Source organism: Hemicordylus capensis, chromosome 3 (genome assembly GCF_027244095.1).
Source record: "Hemicordylus capensis ecotype Gifberg chromosome 3, rHemCap1.1.pri, whole genome shotgun sequence".
NCBI lineage: Eukaryota > Metazoa > Chordata > Lepidosauria > Squamata > Cordylidae > Hemicordylus > Hemicordylus capensis.
In genome coordinates, this window is record NC_069659.1 from 227,829,115 (window position 1) to 227,853,919 (window position 24,805).

At 44.6% G+C, this 24,805-nt stretch overlaps 1 long non-coding RNA gene across 1 annotated transcript; it reads left to right on the forward strand.

Annotated features, from left to right (window-relative positions):
• The first annotated feature begins 9,481 nt into the window (after positions 1 to 9,481).
• On the forward strand, positions 9,482 to 19,884 carry LOC128348885 (uncharacterized). The gene is made up of 3 exons (XR_008318402.1): positions 9,482 to 9,614; positions 11,849 to 12,024; positions 19,430 to 19,884. It is a non-coding gene; the product is annotated as an uncharacterized LOC128348885 (long non-coding RNA).
• The last annotated feature ends 4,921 nt before the right edge of the window (positions 19,885 to 24,805 follow it).

Below are 24,805 nucleotides of genomic sequence, written 5' to 3' on the forward strand. Positions count from 1 at the left end.
GCACTGAACCTGTGGCATCCCACCCCCACAACGCTCTTGCTTGCTCTCGCTTGCTTTCACTGCCCCCGCAATACTATCGCCCACTCTCGCTGCCCCCGCAACGCTCTCACCCGCTCCCACCACCCCTCAATGCTCTCACCCGCTCCCGCTGCCCCCGCAACACTCTTGCCCGCTCCTGCCACCCCCGCAACGATGTCACCCACTCCCACCACCCCCGCAATGCTCTTGCCCACCCCCGCTGCCCCTGCAATGCTATCGCCTGCTCCCGCCACCCCCTGCAATGCTCTTGCCCACTCCTGCGGTCCTGCAAATCTCTCGCCGCCCCTGCAACTCTCTCGCCTGCTCTCACCACCCCCGCAACTCTCTCGCCCACTCTCGCCACCCCCGCAACTCTCTTGCCTGCTCTCACCGCCCCCGCAACTCTCTCGCCTGCTCTCGCCGCCCCCGCAACTCTCTCGCCTGCTCTCGCCGCCCCTGCAACTCTCTCGCCTGCTCTCGCCGCCCCCGCAACTCTCTCGCCCGCTCTTGCCGCCCCTGCAACTCTCTTGCTTGCACTCTCTGTCCTCTGTCTTTCTATCTCTGTCTCACAGTCCTTGCTTCCCTCTGCCACTGCCAAGGACTGTCACCTGCTCGCCTGACAGCCTCCGAGCTCCCTGCCACTTCACGGCACAGCTGAGCCAACCATCTGCCGCCTGCAGCCCCCAGAGCCAACTGTACAGCTCCTGAAACTGCCCCCAGCCTCTGAGCTCCCTGCTGCTTCACAGCGCCCCCGATCCAACTGTCAAACTGCTTTCCTGCTGCCCCACAGGGCGCATGGCCCATCTTGAAGAATTAATAATATAGAATATCCCGCTCTTCCTCCAAGGAGCCCAGAGCAGTGTACTACATACTCAAGTTCCTCCTCAAAACAACCCTGTGAAGTAGGTCAGGCTGAGAGTGAAGTGACTGGCCCAGAGTCAACCAGCAAGTATCATGGCTGAATGGGGATTCTTGTGCTCCTTCCTGTCCCATGAAAGTCACTGGACAAGAGCAGCAGTGTCCCTGCCCTTACCTGCAGCTGCCCTTGTCCGCAGCATGGTGTAATGGTTAGGGTGCTGGACTAGGAATGGTGAGACCTGAGTTCAAATCCCCATTCAGCCTTGAGACTTGCTGGGTGACTCTGGGCCAGTCACTTCTTTCTCAGCCTGACCTGCTTCACAGGGTTGTTGTGAGGAGGAACTTGAGTATGTAGTACACTGCTCTGGGCTCCACCGGTTCCTCCTTCCATCTGCTGCCTCAGAGGAGATGCTTCCCAACCCCCCCCACCTGCCGACCACCAAGGCAAGGGCAACAGCACCCTTGCCCTTTCCAGGTGGAAACTGCACAGGTGATGGGGCTGCTGCTCTTCCCTTCCTGGTGCCAGTGAGGGGAGGGGGAGGGAGTGCATGCTTGTCCACTATATGGTAAGAAAAAGTCTGCAGCAGTGTGGCCGCATCAAAGGAGAGAGCAGCTGCCATGGGGAGAATGGCTTCCATTAGCGGGGACCCACCAGGGCTCCCCTCCCAGAGGTAGCAGGGCCAATGCACATAGCAAAGACTGTTTGCCAAAGAGTGTTCCTTGCCAGCACTCTCCTCATTCCCAAGCAGACGGCGGCTGCTCTGGGTGGGTCCGACAACATCTCCAACAGGCAGGGAGTGGGTGGGATGGCCGGCCAACTTCCCGCAGGCAGGGGAGCCCCTTCCCAAAGCGCTACAGGCCCCGCTGTGCATCCCACTTCCAGAGACTCCCAAAGGTTCTGCCTGCTGTCACACTCACTTCCAGGCTGGGCCATGGTGGTGGCAACAGAACTGGCCACTGCTGACCAGGGCCATTCTGTGGCACCCCGCTGGAAGATGAGGCTCTCCTTCCTGGGTGTGCTCCTGCCCCCACACCTCGCAGCTGCGCGAGAGGGAGCCCTTCGCACCCTGCGAGGGGATGAGGAAATGTGCTCCATACGGTGAAAATGCGGGGCCCTCGAACATGCGAGGCCATAACATATGGCCAGTAGACAGGGTGGGTGGACAGATGTTCAGCATCATCCACCTGCTGCAAAGCCAAACTGCTGATCTTTGCAAGTATTCTAGCCACCATGTGTGCGGTGGGCGGGGGGAGCTGGAGCAGGCTCCCATGGCGACGGGGGGTGGAACAGGAGTGACCACTGGATTGACAGGCTGTCCACACAAGGGTGATGGAGGGTCAGCCCAGCAGCGGCTCCTGCTCTGCCCGCCACTGCCCCGGAGGGGGGGAGCGGTGCGCACATGGTGACTGGGATACTTGCTGGGATACGTGTTCTGGCCTCATGGCGGCCATGGCATTGGTGGCGGGGGCGCTTGCGGTGGCAGCAGGGGGCTCAGCAGTGGGCAGAGCAGCTCCTACACCCACTTGCCTGGTATCATGAGTGGCCTCTGTGCATGTGCAGAGGACCAAAATGGGTTGCAGATTGACTTACCTGTTATTTGGGAGGCTGGCAGGGTGTAGCAGTGGCAGATTGATGGGGAGGCAGAGTTGCCACTTAGCTACAGCAGCAGTGGGGGGGCAAGGGGGGTTCTCACCATCTACACACACTATATGTTGGAAATTCTCTGTGGTGAGAGAATCCCTTTCTCAATATAGCAGAGTGCACAGAGGCACAAACACAGCAGATTTAGTTAAGCATGTGTGTGTGCTGAGAGTACCTGTAAAGTAACTTGGAGCCAATTCATAGTTTCAAATCAATATAAAAGGCATTTATTAAGGAACTCCATTCTAGATAGGAAAGTGAGGATTTAGGATCTCTAATCTATCTATCTAACTAGATGCAGATGGATTCTCCATCTTTTCTGCACATATGGTGCAGGGCAAGAGACTTGCCATGTTGCAAGGTAAACGGCCAGGTAGCAAGAGAGAGAAGGAGGAAGGACGTTGAATCCCTGAGATTAGCAATCTACATTTCAAAGGGATAGCATCAGAGCAGTGGAGAAGTGATGACAGATGTCTTGACCCTCTAGCCCTCTGACTTACTAGTCTGTCCTCCACTGTCTGAGGCAAGAGACAGCGCAAAGTCCTTTAACTTTCCAACACTATACAGTGGGATGGGGGATGCCATGGAGGCCACAGCTGCGGGGAGGGTGAGAGGGCGGGGGCAGGTTCCTCCTTCTGCCTTCCCAAACCATACTGTTGTACAGTGGGATGGGGCAATGGGGGCTGCCACAGCAAGAGTGAAGGGGGTGGTGGCACATGTGGCAAGGAGGGCAGGTGCACATTCCCCATTGCCTGCTTGTCTTCCCGTCCACTGTGATCAGAGGGGCAACTAGACAGGGATGTTAGGAGACACATCTCATCGCCCTTGCCACCTGTTTAGAGCCTGGGCTAATTGTGGGGGCATCTGGTGACTGCTCTCACCGGCATCTGGCAACTGCTCCAGGGATCATCTACTGTGTCCCTCCTGGATCTGGGGTGTGTGCTGGGGTTTGTGTGTGTTCATGTTGGCTTTTCCTTTGCTGGCAGCTGCAGCTGCTCTCCTCTCTCCTGCCTTGTTGTGAGCAGGGAATTTTGGGCATGGGGACAGAGTTCAGTGCCTTTGACAGTGCTGCAGTTGCCAGGAAAGGGTTAACTGAGGCTACCAATCAGGGAGCAGCAAAGTGGGACTGCAGCTTGGAGCCCTCTGAGTGGTCTCCTTGGGTCATGTGCTTGCCCTGTCCACTCAGGGAACTGCTGTTGCCAAGGGCAGGGCTGGAGGACCAACAATGCTACCTGTGGTTGGTGAACCTTAAAAAGTTAATTGTGCATCGCTCATACTCCCTGCCGAGTCTGCAGCATGTACTCCTCTATTTGCTATGAGGTAAAAATAGGGTTCTATCTGCTTTCATTAGGTCACTCTGTTTTCTGCTTGTGTGAATAGCTTCATAATCTTCTAGAGCAGAGTTTCTTAACCTTGGGCCCCCAGATGATGTTGGACTACAACTCCCATCATCCTCAGCCACAAGGGCCATGTCTGGGGAAGATGGGAGTTGTAGTCCAACAACATCTGAGGTTCCAGGGTTAAGAAACCCTGTTCTAGAGTATCGTGGATGTTGATGTTCCTGCTGTACAGATTTTCAGTATACTCCTTCCATCTCTGTTTGATCTTTTCTGAATCAGTTACTTTCTGTCCTTTGGCATCCCTTAATATACCAATTCAAGGTTGGAACCTCCTTTTGAGGTTCCAACCTCCTTCTGAGCTTCCTCCTTCCAAATACATAAATAAAAATCCTCATTTGTATCTCTGTTGGTAGCATTGCTCTCTTTCTGTGGTTTTCCATCCTACATTTTCCATCTTCGACCTGATAGATAGAGGCTCTGAACCTTTTAACAGTGACACTGGAAGAAAACCTTCAAGAGCTTTGCCAATACAGACAGTGATGGACGAAACTTTGTTCCTGTGGAATTTCTGCCTGTCATAGAGCTGTAGAGACTCTGTACCTTTATCAATGGGGGTGAGGGGGATAATATATACTTGTTTTAGATTTCTGCCCTAGTATTTTCAAACAGTTCAAACACAGCTGTGATTCCCTCAGAGTGTAGCTGTGTCTTTTCAAAGGTAATGTGAGGCCTGTATCTCAAGCTGTTGGCTTACTTTGTGGTAAGATAGACAGCTTGAGTATTATCTTTATGTTCAAGTTGCTGATTTCCTCCATACAGGCTTATTTGTTGCTTTTTCACTAAAATAAATTATCACAGCAATTTATAATTCTTCACTAGAAATATCTTTAAAATCTACCCATTATCACATTTTCTGCTTCTGAGGTTGTCCAATCATACAATTTTAAATTAAATTTCAAGTGGGAGTTCCAACGCAAAGAAAAGAAACAAAATTGCATGTCACACAAATATCTTAAAATCTTAAGTTAATATTGAAAATCCTGTAGGTCACATTTACTTATATTTAGAAAATAATTATGCAAAAGCATCAGTAGGCAAGCTATAATATGCATAATTGAAGTGAGTTAAATGATATGAAGAGTGCCTTGAACAAATAGCTATGGGGAACATGTACTTATACATAACCATTAGTGTGGATCCATAAGTCTACTTAATTAGACTTAATTTCAATACTGCTCTAGTCGACAGAAGCTGAGAGATGTGAAAAAAGACATTAATATGGCTGTACGATAAAGGACTAATTGGATGAATTGATTTTGACTAATCTGGAAACAGAGAAGGTAAAAAAAGACATACAAGCTGCAGGCCTATTCAGTAATCATATCTGTCATCTCTTTTGATGGTCCTCATGTCAAAAGTATTCTAACTTTCAGGAAAATGAAGATCATGCAAGCAGTGCATTTGTGGTATGAACTGAACTGATTCTGCTTAAAAGAGCACACAGTACACCTCATACATGATGTAAATCTTTAAATACACAGAAAGCATTAGGAGTATGCTGATCGTTTCTGCAGAAGTTTTGGTTGCAAAGAAGGTGTTGAATCTTATACTATATCAGCTGCAGGAAAACAAAAGAGATACCTCCAGAGAGCTGCTTGGATAAGGAGCTTGAGGAAACGATATCTTAGACCCAAAGCTTAATAGAAGTCATGATGAATGAGAGATGTTTTTTAATTGGCTGAAGAATAAGATAGGCAGACCTGCACAACTTGTGACCCTCCAGGCCAAATGGAGCACACCAACTACATGTTGCAGCCTACTATATACTTCATAACCTCCATTTTTGTTGACCCTTGGTTTGCCATGATGCATAGCTTGTGAACTGTTTGGCTTGATGGGTCACAAGTTGCAGTAGTCTGCTTAGTTTGGACAAATTTAGTGATTTATACAAAAGGAATGAAAACTAAATCCCAACATGATTTTGCAAGTGCCACTAAGTTATCTCCATGACAATAGTAGTGAAAATCTAGGGGATCAAATGCATGCAGATGAAACCAGAGAGGTAAATGGCACATTGTGAATGAATACTATGATGAGCAAAAAAGCTCATTCTTGGTTTCAGCTCTGTGTGTTTTGTTCTGCATAGGAGTTTGAAATCTACAGATTGTAAATTGTCTGGATAGAAAGACTTTATTGCAGTCATTGACCCATGCAAATTGTGTGAACGCACTGTTAGATAACTGTGCTCTGGGTTACTATAGGAGATGTGGAATTCCTATGAGATGAATGAAAGCTGTTTAGTGCAACTATAATATAACAATTTTCTTGCATTTTTCCCATTCCCTTCAAACTACTTGTTCAGAATAAGTTCCTGTTGAGTTGTTTTATTAATAAGTAGCAAATGGCCATCACCATAAGAGCTGTTATGAAGTCCATTAGGGGTGTGCATTTTGGAATTTTCTTGTTTCGATTTGTATCTGAATTGAAACATCCCCGTTTTGTTTTGTACCCAAATTTTCTGAATCCGAATCAGCCCTGTTTTGTTTTGTAGCCAAATTTTCCGAATCCAAATCCGAATCAATTTGGATTTTTAAAAAGGGTCCCAGGGCAAAAAGAGTGGGTGGTGGTAGTAGTGTCCAATGGGTGTAAGCTACCACCCAAATTTCAAATGAATTAGGCAAAGGGCTGATTTTTTTGTGAATTTTTTAAAGTTTACACATCTTCAAGAATTTTCCCATAGGGAATAATGGGGATTCCAGCAAATGTATTGCTTAAAATCAAGGGGAAAGGGATGACCCAGAGCAGAGTGTGGTGGGTGGTAGTACCCAATGGGGGCAAGGAAACTTCCAGAATTATTTCAAAGGAATTGGGCAAAGGGCTGATCTTTTGTGATTTGTTGAAGTTTACGTGTCTTTAAGATTTCTTCCATGGGGAATAATGGAGGTTTCAGCAGCCCCATAATTCCACTTGGGGGGCACTGGGGTTGCCCAGAGTGAGGGGTTGTGTAGTGCACATAGGGTGCCAACCACACCCACAAGCCTGTGGGGTACTGTTTTTTTGTTTTGTTTCTGAGGTGTTCACTGTAGATTCTCTGGTAGCATATGAGATTTTCAGTGAAAAACAAGAATCCACTCTCATATGCTACCAGAGAATCTACACTCAGAACACCGCAGACACAGCAGAACCCAGCACCCCATAGGTTAGCAACCCTTCCCCTGGCCAATGTGGGGTCAGTAAAGAGTGGGAAGAAGCAAAAGAGCCAATGGGGAGCAAGGAGGGAATTGTCAGCAGGTCAGCCCATGATTTAGGTCACTGATCAGAAGGTTGGAAGGGTGGGAAATTCAAAGAGATGTCAAACACAAAATGGAGACTGACTCAGAGATCACCACAAAATGGAGGTCCGAAACAACAAAACGTTTTGTAGCTGAAACAGGGACGTTTTGTTTTGTATACAAAACTTTTGGATCTGGAAAATGGGTGTTTCGTTTTGTCTACAAAACACCTGAAACAGGCTATTTTGGGTACAAAATGTTTTGTATCCGAAATGTTTCGCACATCCCTAAAGTCCATCATGCTTTTGACCAGGCCTGACCTACAGCGTTTTGAGGCTTGATGGGAAGCACAAGATGGAACCCTCCCTTGTGCAGGTAGGTGTTCAGTAATCTCAGGCCATGATGACCAAGGGCAGCATGCACTCTCAGATCATACCAAGATGGGCTGTGGCAGCAGGAGTGTTGCTAACTCCTTAAGTCATCTGAGACTTCAATCAGCCTATTTCATTTTTAACCCACCCCTTCTTCAAGGAGTTCAAGTGCACATACATGCTCCTCCCTCTTCATCCATATGGCAAACCTCTAAGGTAAGTTATTCTAAAGACTGGTGATGGGGCATTTGAGGGGACATTTGAACTCCCATCTCCCGGTCTAAGACCAATACTCTTACAACTGATTTTCTGCAAGAAAGGTGGGTTGGGTTACACTTTAAAATAAATAAATAAAATCACACCACATTGCCCTTTTAATATGGACACACAATTATTCAAATACCTTTCTTCTTCTTCTTCTTCTTCTTCTTCTTCTTCTTCTTCTTCTTCTTCTTCTTCTTCTTCTTCTTCTTCTTCTTCTTCTTCCTCCTTTCCAAAAATGGCTCAGGGTTAGGGTTAGGGTTAAGAGAAATAATTAATAAATAAGATGGATCTCCAAAGGGCTCACAATCTAAAAACTTGAGTTTTAAAAGATATGAACTCCCCAAAGAGAAAAGTAATGGCTTTATTTTGAGTTAATTTAACTCAAGGGTGCACAGCTTCAGACTTCCTGTTGCTGGATTACAGCTCTCATCATCCTCAACCACAGTGGCCAATGGTCAGGGATGATGAGAGTTGTAGTCTAACAGCTGGTGGACCAAAATTGTGCATCCCTGATTTAATCAGTAGACTGGAGTATAGAAAGTAGAAGACTGTATTGGGGATGTATACACTTTGTGCTATACAAGCTATAGTTGTGAATTCAGCTTTTTCAAAGTCATTTACATTGTATCGTTAGTGCCTGTTAGTTTAAAGCTTCATTGCTGTATATTTTGGATCTAATTTGTTTGATATTGGGAGTTGTAGTCTAACAACTGGTGGACCAAGGTTTTGCACCCTTGATTTAATCTGTTGCAATAATTCTTTTCCTGTACCGTTTCAAGAAGCTGCACTCTGTGAACCATATACCTGGGTGACCTTCCAGTATTGGTACTACTTTACATCTTAGTTTCTGCAGATCAGGCCCTAAAATGCTACACCCAGGTTAGTTGCACTGATGAGATGTAGTATTCTCTCTATTACTGAAGGAGGCATTATCAGAATCAGACTTATGGACTAGTTCTGTATACAGTTCACCAAAAGTAAAATCAACAGTGTTACTATTCAAACATCATCATACTTGCAGAGCTGCTCTACCTACAAAGTACGTATATTCTTTTAAATAATTTGCTTTAGGCAGAAACAGCCTCTTGCAATGCCCAGTTCTCTGCCTGTCCACTCAGAAATGTGAGGCTTATCTCCTCTCTTCCTCTCTCTTGCTAGCTTATGTGTGACTGCTGCCTAATTGTCCCTTGATTAGTAAGAACGAATGCCAAGAAGCACATTGCCACCATTTTTTAAACAAGGAGATTTAAGATTTTTCCCTACTTGAAAAGCACAAGAAAAACGTTTGAAACTGGTTTTAAACCAGAAGAATTAATTCAGCTGAAAAACACAAGGAAAATAAAAGTTGAATTAATAGAGTTCTCCTGCCACAATGAATAAGAAGCCTCTTTCTTTCTTATTATTCCTCAGACTCTGAATGGGGAGAGAAGAAAGGTAAGTGCTCCAGTAACATTGGGCGGGATTGGATCAGATGAACTTCAGGCGCAGGCTGACTCACATAGTTAGATTTGTTATTATGTTGTAGAACAATATGTTACATTGGCTTTCCCAAGTGTCACAGTTCTTAGTGCATGAACAAATGACATAAAAATGTAACAAGATATTTTTTTCTTTTTAAGCTTCATTATGGATAAAAATAGATTACATTAATTTCATTCTCGTTTTTTCTGTAGGAGATTTTAATTCTCTCTCTCCCTCCTTATTTTTCTCTACTTTAGAATCTTAGCTCTGGTCATGTCACACATGAGGACAAGGTGCTGCCTGCTGATCTAGCTCACTTGCTAAGAGTGATGTGAAAATTCTGCTGATGTGCAGTCATTTTTTTTGCAATGTGAATATGCATAAGCAAGTGAGTAGAGTGAGAAGGTGGGGTGAAACAGGCCAAGCCCTCAGGAGGAGGGTGAGCAGAGAGGTGGGAGGAAGAGACATCTGGCATATGGCTGGGCTGTGTGGCAGCAAGGGCAACAAGCAGGTGCATACCTCTGCTTTCTCTGCCATCATCATATACAGGTGCTGAGAGTGACTGCAAAGTGAGCAGATGACCTGTGAGCAGCTGCAGCACTAGAGTCATGTGGCAAGGTTACGAAATCTGCTGTGGCTCAGATGATGGGTCTGCCGCCTGAAGTGACGGCCTTACTGGGTCTTATCACAGGGTGGGACCCACTTTAGACACATTTTCTTAAGAACTGTATGTGCTGCTTTTTCATGATATTTTGACCTTCTTCAAGGAAACCAGACTTATAGGGCTACAATGAGTTGAATGGGCCATGGTGAGATGTATTAGTAGTGAAATATTGAACATGTATGAAAAGAGCATACTGATCTTGTGTAGCTTGGAATTACAGTTTGCCCCAGCACAAATTCACTTTTAATTCACTCAGGAAAAGAAGAGCCTTTTCTTTTCATTGAGGGCTTTGGCACTTAACAGTGGTTGTCTGTTAGCAACTGCCTCTCAAGACTGAAAAATGAGAGGAAGCATAGGGCTCCTACTTTTTCTTTATGACACCTGCTGTGATGGAAATGAACCACATGGTCTTAGTCATTTTCCATCTCAGCAGGTTCCTCAGATCCCAAGTAGTGCAAGATTCTTACACACCAGGTATTTTCCTGAATCTAAGAAAATAAAATGGCCTGGGAGAGACGGGCTTAGAAAAAGGGGTGGGGTGGGGGTGGAGGCAAAAGAATAGAGAGATAGAAAAGATGCACGTGGGAGAAGAGAATATAGGAAATGATGCAAATGTTAGACCCAGAAAATTATTGCAGAAGAATGCGTGTGCAAAATTGCAGGTGCAAGGTGGAAGACTGAGAAGAACCAACTTTCTGTATACATTTTAAATTAGCAAGGTTTGCTATTGTTTATACAAAGAAAATAAACATTGCATGAGTGGAGGTCTAACACTGAGATAATGTGTTTCTGTCGGTCTGGGAACTGTGTATAGAGAATGGTTTTTATTTTTTATTTATGTATTTGGAAGGAGGAAGCTCAGAAGGAGCTCAGAAGGAGGTTGGAACCTCGTTCATTCAAAGTTTATTACGGTCTATGACCAGCACAACAAAGGGGGAAAAATACAATTACAATATAAATATATTTTTTAAAAAGTCAACAGTCTAACCCATCAACAATGTTATAACTGAAAGGTTATACAGCAGCACTAGGACTGTTAATTAAAAACTGGCGCACTCTTCGAGCTGCTGCACAAAAACCCGCCACTTTCCGAGTAATGGCAGGTATGCTGTCCTCAAGCAAGAAAGCCACTTGTTGGCTAGGCGAATTTCCTGGGAAACGAGCCAACAGTGGAGATACTAGTTCTAAATGTAAGTCCCTATAAAAGGAGCAGTAAAGCAAAACATGTTCAATTGTTTCAACTTCCCCAGGAAGTTTACAGAGAATGGTTGTGTATGTGTACGAAGATTGCTACGCAGTCATTTTTGTTACTAAGGAAGGAAGGAAAGCCAAGAGTAGGGATGTGTGTGAAACACGATTTGGCTTCAGAATTGCTACAATCCCTTTAAAATCGAGGGCTTCCCCAGTCCCCTTTAACGTGGAGGAGAGCAAGTCCATCCCTGCTCCTACTCCACTTGCTGCCATTGCTGAACTGGCAGTGCTCCCCCCAGATCTTAAAAGGATTGAGTTGTTTTTGACTGGGGTCCAGAGATTCAGAAGAAGATTTAAAAGAAGACTTCAGGATTCCTGGCAGCCTTGAGCTGGAGAAGGGAAGGCTTTCTGGAACCTTCAAGGCTAGAAGTTTCCATTCCAACCTATAAGAGTCTGACTGGGCTTAGAGCACCAGAGAGGCCTGGAAGTCTTATAAAAGAAAAGTGTACTTGTGGCAGGTGCAAGTTCCACCAGGGACAGGAGGAGTTAGGGGACTGGCTAGAGCTTTGGCTAGGGAGATGAACTAGGTCAGCTCTTCATCACTACCCCTTTAGTAAATCAACTCTACTCTATAAAAACAACAATGCCATTAATTTTAAAATCTTTTATTCATTTAATAGATCGTTATAATACCATCATTTGCAACAAATTATAATTATTTTTTTTAACCTTACAAAGTCTCTGAAGTTCCTAACCATCTATTACAGGTGAAGACATAAAGGTTAATTAGAAGAGAGATTCATTGGTGGCAGGATATTCACATGTGTGAACTCAAATTGCCAGCCCTCCAGGAGTGGCTTGGAGTCTCCAGGGATCTGCATCAAGCTCCAGGAAATTATTGAAAGCAATCCTGAAGATGTTAATGGCTTGATATTGTTAAAAGGTGAGGAGGGGAATCAGTATTGAGGGGGGAAATCTCCAGGCATATAATTTCAGTCAGAGTTGGCAAACCTAGCTGTGAGCCTAAGACAGTAAAATATGGAGCTGCTTACCATGGGGATAGCTGCAGTCATGTAGGGAATCTTTACATCCTCATCACCAGCTAACATGAACGTGGATGTGAAAACCTGCAATGCGATGGTGAAAGTCTATGTAGATCTATGTAACCAGCAAGTTGCATTTGTTATTCCTGAACATGGGTCATTCGCCATGGGGAGGCCATTTTCAGCTTAGCCTTCAGTATCTAAGCTGAAAGTAACTCTGGTAGACAGACAGATTTCTGGGTATTGCAAAGCCTGGCTTGGCATTGGCAAGGAAGAATGCAAGAAGGAACTGCAGAAAACGTATGCAACTTCACTACTTCCTTTTGATCCAGGCAAACAGATTTAAGATCATTTTGCACACAAACAAAAAGAGACAAGACTTTAGTGCGAAAATAGATCACATTAATGTGTCCCTTGTTCTGGAAAAGAAACACATGAACGTATTGAGCTTCCAGCCCATGTGTATGAAGAAAATAACTCAAATAAACTACTGCACCAACACACAACTTACTGGGTTATTAATCTTGCTGTTTGTGGAAAAATACTTCCAACTAGCGAACTATTTAGATTCTATAGCAGCCAGCACAGAGAAAGACTGAGTTAAATTCAGTATTAAAGAAAAATAGTAATATTCTTGTCAAGGATTTGATTTTTTTGCTTAAATGAAATATCCTCTATACTTAAAATGTACTTGTAAATCATGGTTGAGTGAATGCATACACTAATGAACATATCTGAACATGGTACATAAAGGATACAAAAGAAATGAACCCTTTTAATGTGGATTATTCAGAATTGTGCAACTAAAAAGGGAAAGCTTGATTGGCTGTAAAAAAATATACACAGATCATGAACTTTCTTTCAAGAGTAAAAATCCAAACAGTCAAATTATGAAATTAAAATTGTTGTGAAGAAGAAAATTAACCAAAATAATTATGTGCACTAAAAATATGCTCATATGAAGACATGTTAGAATTTACATGAAGTATGATCTTGGAACCCAGCAATGCAACTGTGCAAACAGTTGTCCTTGTATTGTCCATGTATTGGGGTCTGTCTGTGTTTAGGTTTGTAAACATATACTATGGGGTAAATATAAATGAGGTAAAATATCTGTGTATATCCTAGGGTTTCTCTATTACCATCGGGGAAATTATTAACTTTTTAATACATAAGCTGATTGATAATGCTGTTAAATTCCTTAGAAGAAAAGGCAATAAAACTTCGTTTAGTTGATAGATTTGCATCCCAATTTTCCTCCAGAGTGATATATATATATATATATATATATATGCACACACGTTTTTCGGTCTCCAATCATTGACCCAGCTTCAGAGATGGCATTACAGGTTGGTGTCTTCAATTTTATTAATCTGGGCCTGCTCTTATTTTGTTAGATTATGGATCGATCTGATATTATTTTAATTTGAGCTGTACTGTCTGAAGTTCAAAGGCAGATGGATTTGAAAATGGTTTCTAAAGTATAATGAATCTTTGCTGAATCACCACATTATTTCCCCTGAGATTTCTCAGTTTTTAAAAGTTATATTATTTAAAAGATTTTCACCCTACTTAATTACCAAGTGAATTGGAAGTGGCCTACAAAATCAAAACAGATACAATAGAACAGTGGTGTAGTGAGAGCAGGTGGCCCCTCTACAGCACAGCCCCGAGTCCTGGCAGAGTGGGGCCATCCATTCACCCACATCTGTGTTGCTCCCATCATCACCTCACACGCTGCTCCTACTTTCTTCTTGCCAGGCTCCTCCCAGCTGGTGGGAAGCAGGAAGGGCTTCCCGCCCCCACCCTTACCTCAGAGACTGCCGAGGTAATGGTGGGAGAAGCATGTGAGGGAGCAGAGTAGCGAGCAAGTGCCAGGTGATGCAGAAGGATACCATGATCAATAATATCAAAAGCCTCTGATGGATCTAGCAGAATCAACAGGGACACATCTCCTTGTTGAGTATCTAGTACAAATGTGCAAATAGGTTTGAAGTCGAACGTTTTTGACATCGAACTGGTTCGGTTCGACCATTTGGGATTGAACCAAACCATCCCCTGTTCAGTCTGACCCTGGACTAAGACCCCCCCCAACTGTTCGGGGGTGTGTGTGTGTACTTTTTAAAAACAAACAATTTTTTAAACTTACTCCCCTCGGGGGAGTTGTTGGAGGCGGTGGCGGGGGGTCTGTGGAGGTTCCCCCTCCCCCGCCAGCCTCCCTTCATGTCTATACCTGCCATTCAGTCAGCTCTTTGGGCCATTCGGGCCTTCCCCCTCTGACGTGGTGGCCATTTTGGAGGCCACCGTGCCTGCGTAATTGGTCTCTGCATGACCCAGGCCATGCAGAGGCCAATTGCACAGGTGTGGTAGCCTTCAAAATGGCCACCGTGCTGGAAGGGGAAGGCCTGAACTGGCTGAAGAGCTGGCCAGGAAGGCAGGCTGGTGGGTGGTGGTGGGGGAACCTCTGTGGACAACCCCCCGCTGCCGCCTCCAACAACTCCACCAAAGGGGATAAGTAAAAATAATAATTTAAAAAAAACAACCAACAACCCTGGACTGAACCGAATTTTTTTGGGGGGGGGGGCGGTTTCGAGGGGGTGCCAGACTGAACTGGCCCGGTCCAGTTTGGGTCCAGTCCGGACTTGAACCGCACCGCACCAGCCAGTTCTGTGCACACCCCTAGTATCTAGCATAGGCTCATAAGGACTTTTATCTGATACATCCTCTTCATTGGTTTCAGTGGGCTGATCAAAGTGCTACTGAAAGTCAGGTGGAGGAGGGAAGAGAAGATTCACATGCTCCTAATGATCATTTGGGTGGTGGAAATGTCAGTTGGACCAGGAAGGGATCATGCATGATTGTGCGTGGGCAATTGTAATTGGTCAGCCCAGGCAGTCAACCTCCTCCACCCTTGACCAAATCTAGGAACATCAGTGCTGACTGCCTGTGCTGACTAACTATCACTTCCCAGTCCTCTGTCTGACATTTTCATTGCTCAGTCAGTCTAGTATCAGGAGTGTGTGTGCCTCCTCTTCCCAACTTTTGGTGGCATTTTGATCATGAAGTCTAACCCAATGAGAGAGATTTAAGTACATGCTTATTTTTCTGAAAACAATGGGACTTAACTCTGGCTGAACTGTGCCCTAAATTTTACTAAAATATTTGGCATTCTAAAATATAGGAACATAGGAAGCTGCCTTATACCATTGGCCCAATTAGCTCAGTATTGTCTACATGCTTAAAAACAAATGAAGCTTACTTTTAAACATTCCAAACATAATTTTTTCTAGTCAAATGTTACAGTTGCTAATGATAAAGATCTTGAGAATATTATCTAAAGCAGGGATTCTCAACATTGGGTTCCCAGATGTTATTGGACTTCAACTCCCATAATCCCAAACCCCAGTGGCCTTTGGTTTGGGATTATGGGAGTTGAAGTCCAACAACATGGGGACCCAAGGTTGAGAACCTCTGATCTAAAGCATGGAACTACTTGAACAGATTCTCAATACATGGATACATCTAAACCAAAAAGGACACTGAAACTGATGGAGTGCTTTATTGGGTAGAGCAGGAGTAGGCAACTTTGGCTCTCCAGTTGTTGTTGAACAAATTGTCGCTGCGGGTAATGAGAGTTGTACTTCAACAATATCTGTAGACCCAAGGGTGCTTACCTCTGGGATGCAGAAAAATAAATGGGGTGCATGCGAAGCATACAAAACAGCCAAAAAATGACGTGCACACTGGTAATGATGAAAAAAGGAAACTGAAACAAAGCTGAAATACCCTTGGTAGAACTGCAGCCTAAAAACATATATGGTCAATGTATAGAAAAAATAGAAGTTGTTCCCATGAACAATATGCACAACCCATCTATCTGCTGAATGGAGTAGCTATATTGAAACCCATGTAGAGCATAATAACCACATCAGCATATAACAGCCTAAATGATACAGAAGTAAACCGTGAGAATACAGAAAATAAGTCCTTTGAAACTTATTGCAATTCCAGTCCTCCGTTGCACAGTAGCATACTCATAATCCTCTGTTGCGCAGTGGCATATTCATAATGGTTCCAGAAAACAGTTGCAAATTGTGTAAATAACTATTTATGTACTGGAACAAATGTCGTGGAAATGCAAGCAAAATCTTTATAGGCTGACCCGGGATTTTACTAAGCCCATTTTGGAAAAACCTTCCTTCTTCAGAGGAACACCAAATTTGTTACCTGTTTGCAAATCAAAGAATTGAAGGGGCATAGAACACCATACATTCATGAATGTATGATCTTTAATATAGATTTAAACACAGTATTTGTCTTAGAATGAAAATATTACACAAATAATTGTGCACAAATTGATTTTTTCATTTCAGTTTGTACCCAAATCAAAACACCCCCAATTTATTTTGGGTCCGAATCTGACCCCCCCCCAAATCATCCCAGATTCGATTTGTACCTGAATTTACTGAATCTGAATCGATTTGGATAAAAAAGGCCCCCAGGGCCAAAAGAGTGGGGTGGTGATAGTGCCCAATGGGTGGAAGCTACCACCCAAATTTCAAAGTAATTGAGCAAAGGGGTGATTTTAAAAGAATTTTTGAAGTTTATGCATCTTTAAGCTTTCCCCCATAGGGAATAATGGGGATTTCAGCAACCTTAGTTATAACTCCCCAGCGAGGTGGCTCCAGGGTGGCCCAGAGTGGGTTGTGGTGGGTGGTAGTTAAAATGCAAAAAACCCCTGCATTTCATTTTTGCCCGTACCTCTTCCTCCCCCTCTCCCTGTGGGGAGAAAACAGACCTCCCCCACCCCAGGGTGTTTTATGGCTGACAAGCCTGCCCCTTTCAAATGTTGCTCCTCCTGCAGAGCCCAGTTTCCATCCTCAGAAGGCCACCAACTTGGTCTGTTTTGTTTAGGGGAGACTCATCTCATTCAGAACTGTGTTCATTGCCAGTGCTTCACTAGACAGGTTCACCGGAACAGAGCTTCCAGATTCCACGCAAGCCCTGTTTTCCTCAACCACTAAGGCCTCTACTTATAGCAGTTTGGCAGACTATTCTCTTCCCAAAAATCCTGCTCCCACTGCAACTAAACTGGCCCATATGCAGGGGCCTTGGACTTTTGACATGTCCTCTGAGTCCCCCTTGTGGCCATCAACGCAGCCTGCAGCTCCTGTGTCAATGGCTACTTTGGGCTATTTACTTTGGTTCCCTCAGGACCGGCTCTGGTGGACCCAACTATCCGAGGGCACTCCTCATTGGGAAATTCCCTGCCTCCAGTACAGAGGCCAAAGCAAAAGAAGAGCTCCCTCTTACAGGAGCCTGAGCTGCCAAAAAAGAAGAAATCCTGCCCAACGCCCTCCTCAGGCTGTGGCGAGGCAGGGCCTAACTGTGCCATTCCTGGTGCTGCCCCAACCACGGCTCCACAGCCCCCACCAGTCCCCAGTTACAGGTAAGCAAACTGATGCCCCCGCCCCCCTGGCTCTGGTAAATAAAGGTCATATGTTGTATGTAACATTCTCTAGTTTTTAAGTGACAAAAATTATGAAAAACAGCATCTAAGATATTTTGAACTGAGATGTTACTTATTGCTCAGCAGAGACATTTTGGGGGGAAGCATTTACAAGAACTGTGTGTCTGATGATTTGAAAAAAAAAGTTGGATTTTTTTGGTGGGGGGAATATTAAACAGAAAGTGCCTAGACAGTTGGTATAAAAATAGACACCTCCAGAGCATTCATTGTGATGCTGCTCCTGGCCTTTGCTGTCTTTACTCTGGGTACACATGCTGAATTTTCTGTAAAGTATTGTTTTGTTCTTGTGTCTTCTATTGTCTTTTCATTTTTAGTGCCATGCTCATGAGGATGTCAGTTAAATGAGCAATTCCACACAAGGCAGATTAGCCTGAAAAGAACTGATTTTAATTAGAAACATTTGATTGGAAAAAGTCTTGATCTTAATAATCAGTTTTAACTATTCATGTTTCTAAATTGCTCATGAAAAATGGTCTCTTCATAAACATTAAAATATGTATATTTGATTACTGCCAACCAAATATTGTATTTAACACTCCTATTTGCAGATCAGGAAATGAGAGGGAAATACGTGGTAAAATTGTATATGATTATTACTTATAAGTTGGTTTCATAATTTTATGGCATTTTACTATGATAAATCTAACAATTTCAAGGTGCTACAAAATACTTTACCAATTCATTTTATCATAACCACTTATGGACTAGGGCCCTCTTCAGCAGATGTATAGAGTTGACAGGTGTATATGTATACACACACAACTTTTGGGTTAAGATGAGAGTGCCTACAATTTTCACTTGTGTTCTAAAAAGTGTTTCTAAAAAATGTGGCCACCTTAACTTCCACATCATGTAAGCAGTAAATTATTTATTAAGATTTTGTACAATCTCTATATATAATTCTCTAAGGCATACCTGTGGCTAATCCCGTGTGTGGCAGTTCTTGTGAGAGTTCATGAGCAGAAGCACGGTGGTGATTGGGTAGTAAGGATTCCATATGCAGATAGGGAGGAGCCTGTGATGGTTAAGGTCAGTTGGAATGCAACTGTTACTGGTCAGAAGATATTTTTGATTGTAGAGGAGAGGAATCAATATATACAAAAGGATAGTGGGCAGGGTTCTGCGAAGAAAGAGGTCATGAGGGAGGAAAGAGCCCCTTCAGGAGAAGGAGGGTGCTGTTGTGTGAATTAAATAAGGAAACAAGATAAACAAGATCTGTTAACTCAGGAAAGGAGAGAGAGAAGAAGGAGGAGGAGGAGGGAAGGGAAGGGAAGGGAAGGGAAGAAAGACAGGAGAGAAAAAGAAAAAGAAGAGAGGGCGAGGAACGGGCCCAGGCCTGTCAGTGGCCTGAGGAGAATGAGCGGCCATGGCAGTGGTGGCAGCAGCAAGGAAGGGCCCATTCAACTGCTGCTGCTCCTCCTCCTGTGGGTAGGAGCAGGTGCAAGGCTCGGGTGCAGGGGTCTCTGGGAATAGTGGGCTTCAGCTTGGCCAATAGGTGCCACAATGGTGCAGCCATGACCAAGAGGGGTGAGAGAAATGGAATAAAGGGATGGAGGAGTGACCAAGAGGGGTGAGGGGAATGGAAGCAACAGAATGGAGGAGTGTGGCTCAGGTGAAGGTGGAGAGATCTCTGAGGTGAGGGGCCTGTGGTACAGGGTGAGGGGAGCAATCAAGTTCTAGAGTGCAGATGTTCTGCATGGGTTAAGCTAGTCTCTTATATAATTCTTGCTTTATAAATTAAGCACCATGCACCAACTCTTTTCTTTGTTTTCCAGTTTGGCAATTGGCATTGAGCTGGAGGGGAATGAACCCACACAGAAATTCAACAGGTGCCAGCAGCTCTTCCTATCACTTCTCCAGTGAACATTCTCCCCGCTTTGGCTGATGGCAGTGCAAGGCCTTTCTAGGCCATCAGCCTGAATGGAGAAGACAGGAAGAATCACCAGGTTGCTACTCTTCCTGGCTTTGAGCCCTGTGTTTCACTGCATTTCCTCCCCCACTGCCCTGCCCTGGCCATGAGGATCGAGATTGAGAATGTTAATGAGTTGCCTCTGCACATGCTGACACATTCCTTCTCTCCCAAACAGCAAAAATGTAGGGCAGTATTTGGGTGAACTTGAAAATGTTTACAATCCTTGCTCTCTTATTTGGTTTAGTTCTATGTTGTCTTTGCTGATGGCTGCAGCCCTTGTACCTCAGTGTTGCCCTCTGTTCTTCCACTTTCAGTTAGAGGTGCTTTCTCTATTCATTTTTTATTGAGCATAATTCAAAGATATATTATTACTGTATCTAGTGTGATTGAGTTTCACAGATCAGTTTGCAAAATAAATAGTTATGGCTATGGAACAATATACTTGGACTTCCAAAAAGCTTTTGACAAAATTGCTCACCAAAGTCTATTGAATAAACTTAGCAGTCTTGGGATAAGGGGACAGGTTCAGTTGTGGATGGTAACTGGCCGAAGGACAGGAAGACAGCAGGAATAAATGGATAGTTTTCACAATGAACGGAAAAAAGAAGTGGGGTCTCCCAAGGATCTGTATTCCGTAGCTATAATTGAGCAAAAGGGTTCAAAGAACACAGGCCCCCAGCTCCAGAGGGCCCTCCAGCTCCACCCCTCCCTATTTTCTTCATTATCTCTCTCACTCTGGGGGGCTGCCAGAGAGAGGGATGAACACAGGCCCCCTCTCCCCTAGCTACACCCCTATGTATTGGGACTAGTGCACTTTAACTTGTTCATAAATGATCTAGAAGTTGGGGTAAGCAGCAAAGTGGCCAAAGCAGATGACACTAAACTATTTAGGGTTGTGAAATCCAAAACAGCTTGTGAGGAGCTTCAAACTGGGTGAGTGGGCAATAAAATGGCAATTGTGGTTCAATGTAAGCAATAAAGTGATGCTGTAGCAATCAGCCCCTCCCTTACTCTAAGGAGTGAACTGGAAGTGAACCCTGTCCTGTCTGTGAGGCAGTGACCTCTAGGGATCAGCCACTCAGCACACAGGACCTAGAGGTCTGGCAGCAGGAAGTAAAGGGGGTCTTTTTTCTCAGAAGGAGCTAGGAGGGGGAGGAGAGACGATGGGCGGAAGGCTTTGTGAGGAGCAATGGAGTTTGTTGCCTCATGGTCAAAAGCTAGCCTGAAGAATCCTCTCATGGAAGGACATCTGCAGATCCTTGGGAGACAGGATTGCAGGAAGATTGAATTCTCTCCTAGAGTTTGGGATGAGTTCAAAAAGGAAGGAAGCCAGGGTTTTTGGCTTTGGAAAGGCTTAGCCAGGGAACCGTGTATTATTTAGCCTGCGTTAGATTATTTTGGTGCTGTGTGAATCCTTACACCTGGTCTATTGTGTTTTATTTTGTAACATAACCTTCTAAGAAACTCTAGCCTGAGCCCTGAGACTGTAGAAGTCTCTGTACCCTTTAAAGGTGCTTTTAAAGGTTCCTTGTAACTGGGGGTGCTTTTTGAATTATCCTTGCAATTATCCTTAACCACAATTTTAAAAGTGTGCCACTCTAAATATCAGCTGGGGTGTTCTTTGGAAGTAATCTTATAAAGTACTGAGTAATTCTTTTTTTCTGTAACTAAAAGCTGAGAGAGCCTCAGACTGAAGTGGTCTGTAGTATTTTGAATAAAGTTTTTCTTTTTTTGTTCTTTACATTTCATCTGCCTCTGTGGATTGATAACTCAGGAAAAAGGAGTTTTACTCTGGTACAAACATGCCTCAATGTTAATTGTTCAGCAACTTACCGAGGTGATTCTTATGATAGCCAAAAAGTGGGCTAAGGAAGCCTAGCCCGCTTTTTGGCAGTCGTGTGCTGCAACAGGAGCTGCGTGGCTCCCGGCAACAAACCTTGCTAATTCCCGCTCCCCTTAGCCGAGGTTAATGGAGCGAGTGCTCCGTTAACCTCAGTGCTTTGCTCATGTGTTGATGCGGCACATGGCAATACATGAGTAGACCCCCGACCGGGAGACTGCAAGCAGCCTCCAAGTCTCAGGGGTCTCTTTGGGATGCCCCGTGTGCTTGCATGGGGCATCCTGGAACTTCTGGGGGCCATGCGGTCCCCAATCCCCACAGCCCCCACCGGCCCTGTGACGGAGCCGGCAGTCATGTGGATGGCCACTCTCCCTGCTAATCCCCACTCTGCTAACCCCCACTAAACCCACTCTCCCTGCTAACCCCCTAATGGCAAGTCTCATTGATCATGAGACTTGCCTCACTAAGGTTCCTCTTCATGTATAGACTGCACATGGAAGGTTTTCTGTATTTTTCCATTGTTAAATGAAGGAGAGTTTCCCTGGAATTTTGCCCACACCAGGGAGGGATTAAACTCTGTTAAAAGTGGGTGTGGTGGCAACAATTACCAAGAAATTGTTACATTTTAAAGGAATTTTTTGAGCAAACATGACAGGAATGAATCAGCATTTCTATTCCCACCACGTGGACTTGCCTTGAGACAAAGGCTGGGCTTAAATCCACTATTCGCTACAGATGCACATTGGGGCAAAAACCCCTCCAACTTCACATATACACCAGTGGGTTCTGACCTGTCAGAGACTGACCAGGAGAGAGATCTTGGAGTCATGGTGGACAGCTTACTGAAAGTATCAACTCAGTGTGTGGCAACTGTGAAAAAAGCAAATTCTGTGCTAGGAGTCATTAGTAAGGGGATTGAAGATAAAAATGCTAAAATTATCATGTCCTTATACAAATCTATGATGTGGCCACATTTAAAGTAGTGCGTACAGTTCTTGTCTGTTGGGAATTCTCTCTGGTAGAGAAACCCTTTTTCAATTATAGAAGAGTGCACAGAGGCACAATACGGCGGATTTAGTTAGGCATGCATGTATGCTGAGAGTAAAGTAACTTGGAGCCAGTTAATCGTTTCAAGTCAATATATAAAGCATTTATTAGAGAACTCCATTCTAGATAGGAAAGTGAGGAGTTAGGATCTCTAACCTATCTATCTAGCTGGATGCAGATGGATTCTGCATCTTCTCTGCACACATGGTGCAGGGAGAGGAGCTTGCTTGCATGTTGCAAGGTAGAAGGGACAGGAAGAGAAGAGAGAGGAAGTGTCCCTGAGATTAGCAATCTACTTTCCAAAGGGATAGTGTCAGAGCAGTAGAGAAGGGATGACCAATGTCTTGACTCTCTAGCCCTCTGACTCACTAGTCTGTCCTCCACTGTCATTGAGACAAGAGACAGCGCAAAGTCCTTAACTTCCAACACTCACCATATCTTAAGAAGGACATTGTAGAACTGGAAAAGGTGCAAAAAAGGACAACTAAGATGATCAGGGGCCTAGAGCACCTTCCTTCCGAGGCAAGGCTACAACATGTGGGGCTTTTTAGTTTGGAAAAGAGGCAACTACGGGGAGACATGATAGAGGTGTATAAAATTATGCATAGAGTAGAGAGAATGGACATAGAGAAAATTTTCTCCCTCTCTCACAATACTAGAACCAGGGGTCATCCCATGAAACTGATGGCCTGTAGCCACCAAACTAGAAGCTATTGACCGACCTCTCCTCCATTATTTTGTCCAGAGGCAAGATGTCTCTGCATACCAGTTTCAGGGGAGCAACAGCAAGAGATAGGGCATGCCTTCACCTCTTGCCTGTGAGCTTCTCAGAGGCAGATCTGATGGGCCTCTGTGAAAAACAGGATGCTAGACTAGATAGGCCTTGAGCCTGATCCAGCAGGGCTCTTCAGTTTGTATACGTGCTATTAATATTTGACTTTTCAGTTTGAAAGAAGTTAATCTTGAATACTTGGATGGAATAAAATATTTGATTCATCTCTCTGCCTGAGGTACAGGCAATAGGTGTCAAACTGAGCAACTTTCCAGGGTTGAAAGGGCCTCTACAATCTAGTGCAGGTTATCTGAGAACCATATGCCACAAAAAATATGGCATCAGTATAGTTCAGGAGATCTGCATGATGACAGCATATTTTTGTAGTAGCTCATTGATGAGATGCTGTATGTAATGTAATGCATCAGGCCAGGGGTGTAGCCACTATTGGGTGACTGGGTTCAAAGAACCCGGGCTGCTGTCCTTCACAGCCCTGACATGCCCCCTGCATCTGACGCTGTGTGGTCCTGTTCAGGAGTTAAATGGCCAGCGCTGCATTTGCAGCATGGCCAGGAGCAGCTCTCCCTGCCTTAAAGGCACTGGCCCTGATCTAGCTCCCAAATGGAGCTGTGCGGCCCTGTTCAGGAGCTAGAGCATGCCCCATATCTGATGTCAGACGCGGGGGCCATGGCTTACCACCTGAGTCTGATGTCAGACATAGGGGGTGGGGTGAGGGGGGTCATGGTGGGGGCCGGACACAGGCTGCCACAGGCCTCTATCCGCTAGTACATCATGCATAAATCCACCATTTTCATCCCTAGCAAGTGATTTTAGATGGATTGTGAGCCTGCTGAAATTCTATCTAGATATTTACTATAAGGTGGCATTATGCGGAATGGCTATGTCTTGTAGAGGTGCATTAGGGAGAAATTCATTTGCTGCAGAAAGTGATTGGAGAAGCTCCAACTGTTGAATTTCTGTTTGGAAACATCTCTCCCCAGCCCATTTCCAAGAGTATCATATGAAACTACAACATTTTATTGTTTAAAATGCTTAAACCTCTGATAACTGGGCAAAGAGGCACCTTTTACCATGGTGATTCTCTTTATTTAGCAGGGGGAGAGTAACTGGCCCTCTCCACCCCCAGCACAGTACCTCCAGTGACTGTTGCTGGTGTCTATCTTATGTTTCTTTTTAGATTGTGAGCCCTTTGGGGACAGGGTTCCATTTTATTTGTTTGTTATTTCTCTGTGTAAACCGCCCTGAGCCATATTTGGAAGGGCAGTATAGAAATCAAATTATTATTTCTTGTTTACACAGTCAGACAGGTGTTATTGACTGGTTTGTTTTATCCAGACATCGAGTCCTTCCCAAGGACCTGGGATGCCAGAATTTTATTGTCAATTGTTATAGATATCGTCGCAAAATATAGGCTGTTCCCAGTAAAGCTGCTTTTTGTAATTGGCTGTTAGTGATTTCTGTGGCCCCTATGGTGTTGAGGTGCTCTTCAAGGTCTTTTGGAACTGCACCCAGGGCGCCAATTACCACTGGGATTATTTTGGTCTTTTTCTGCCACAGCC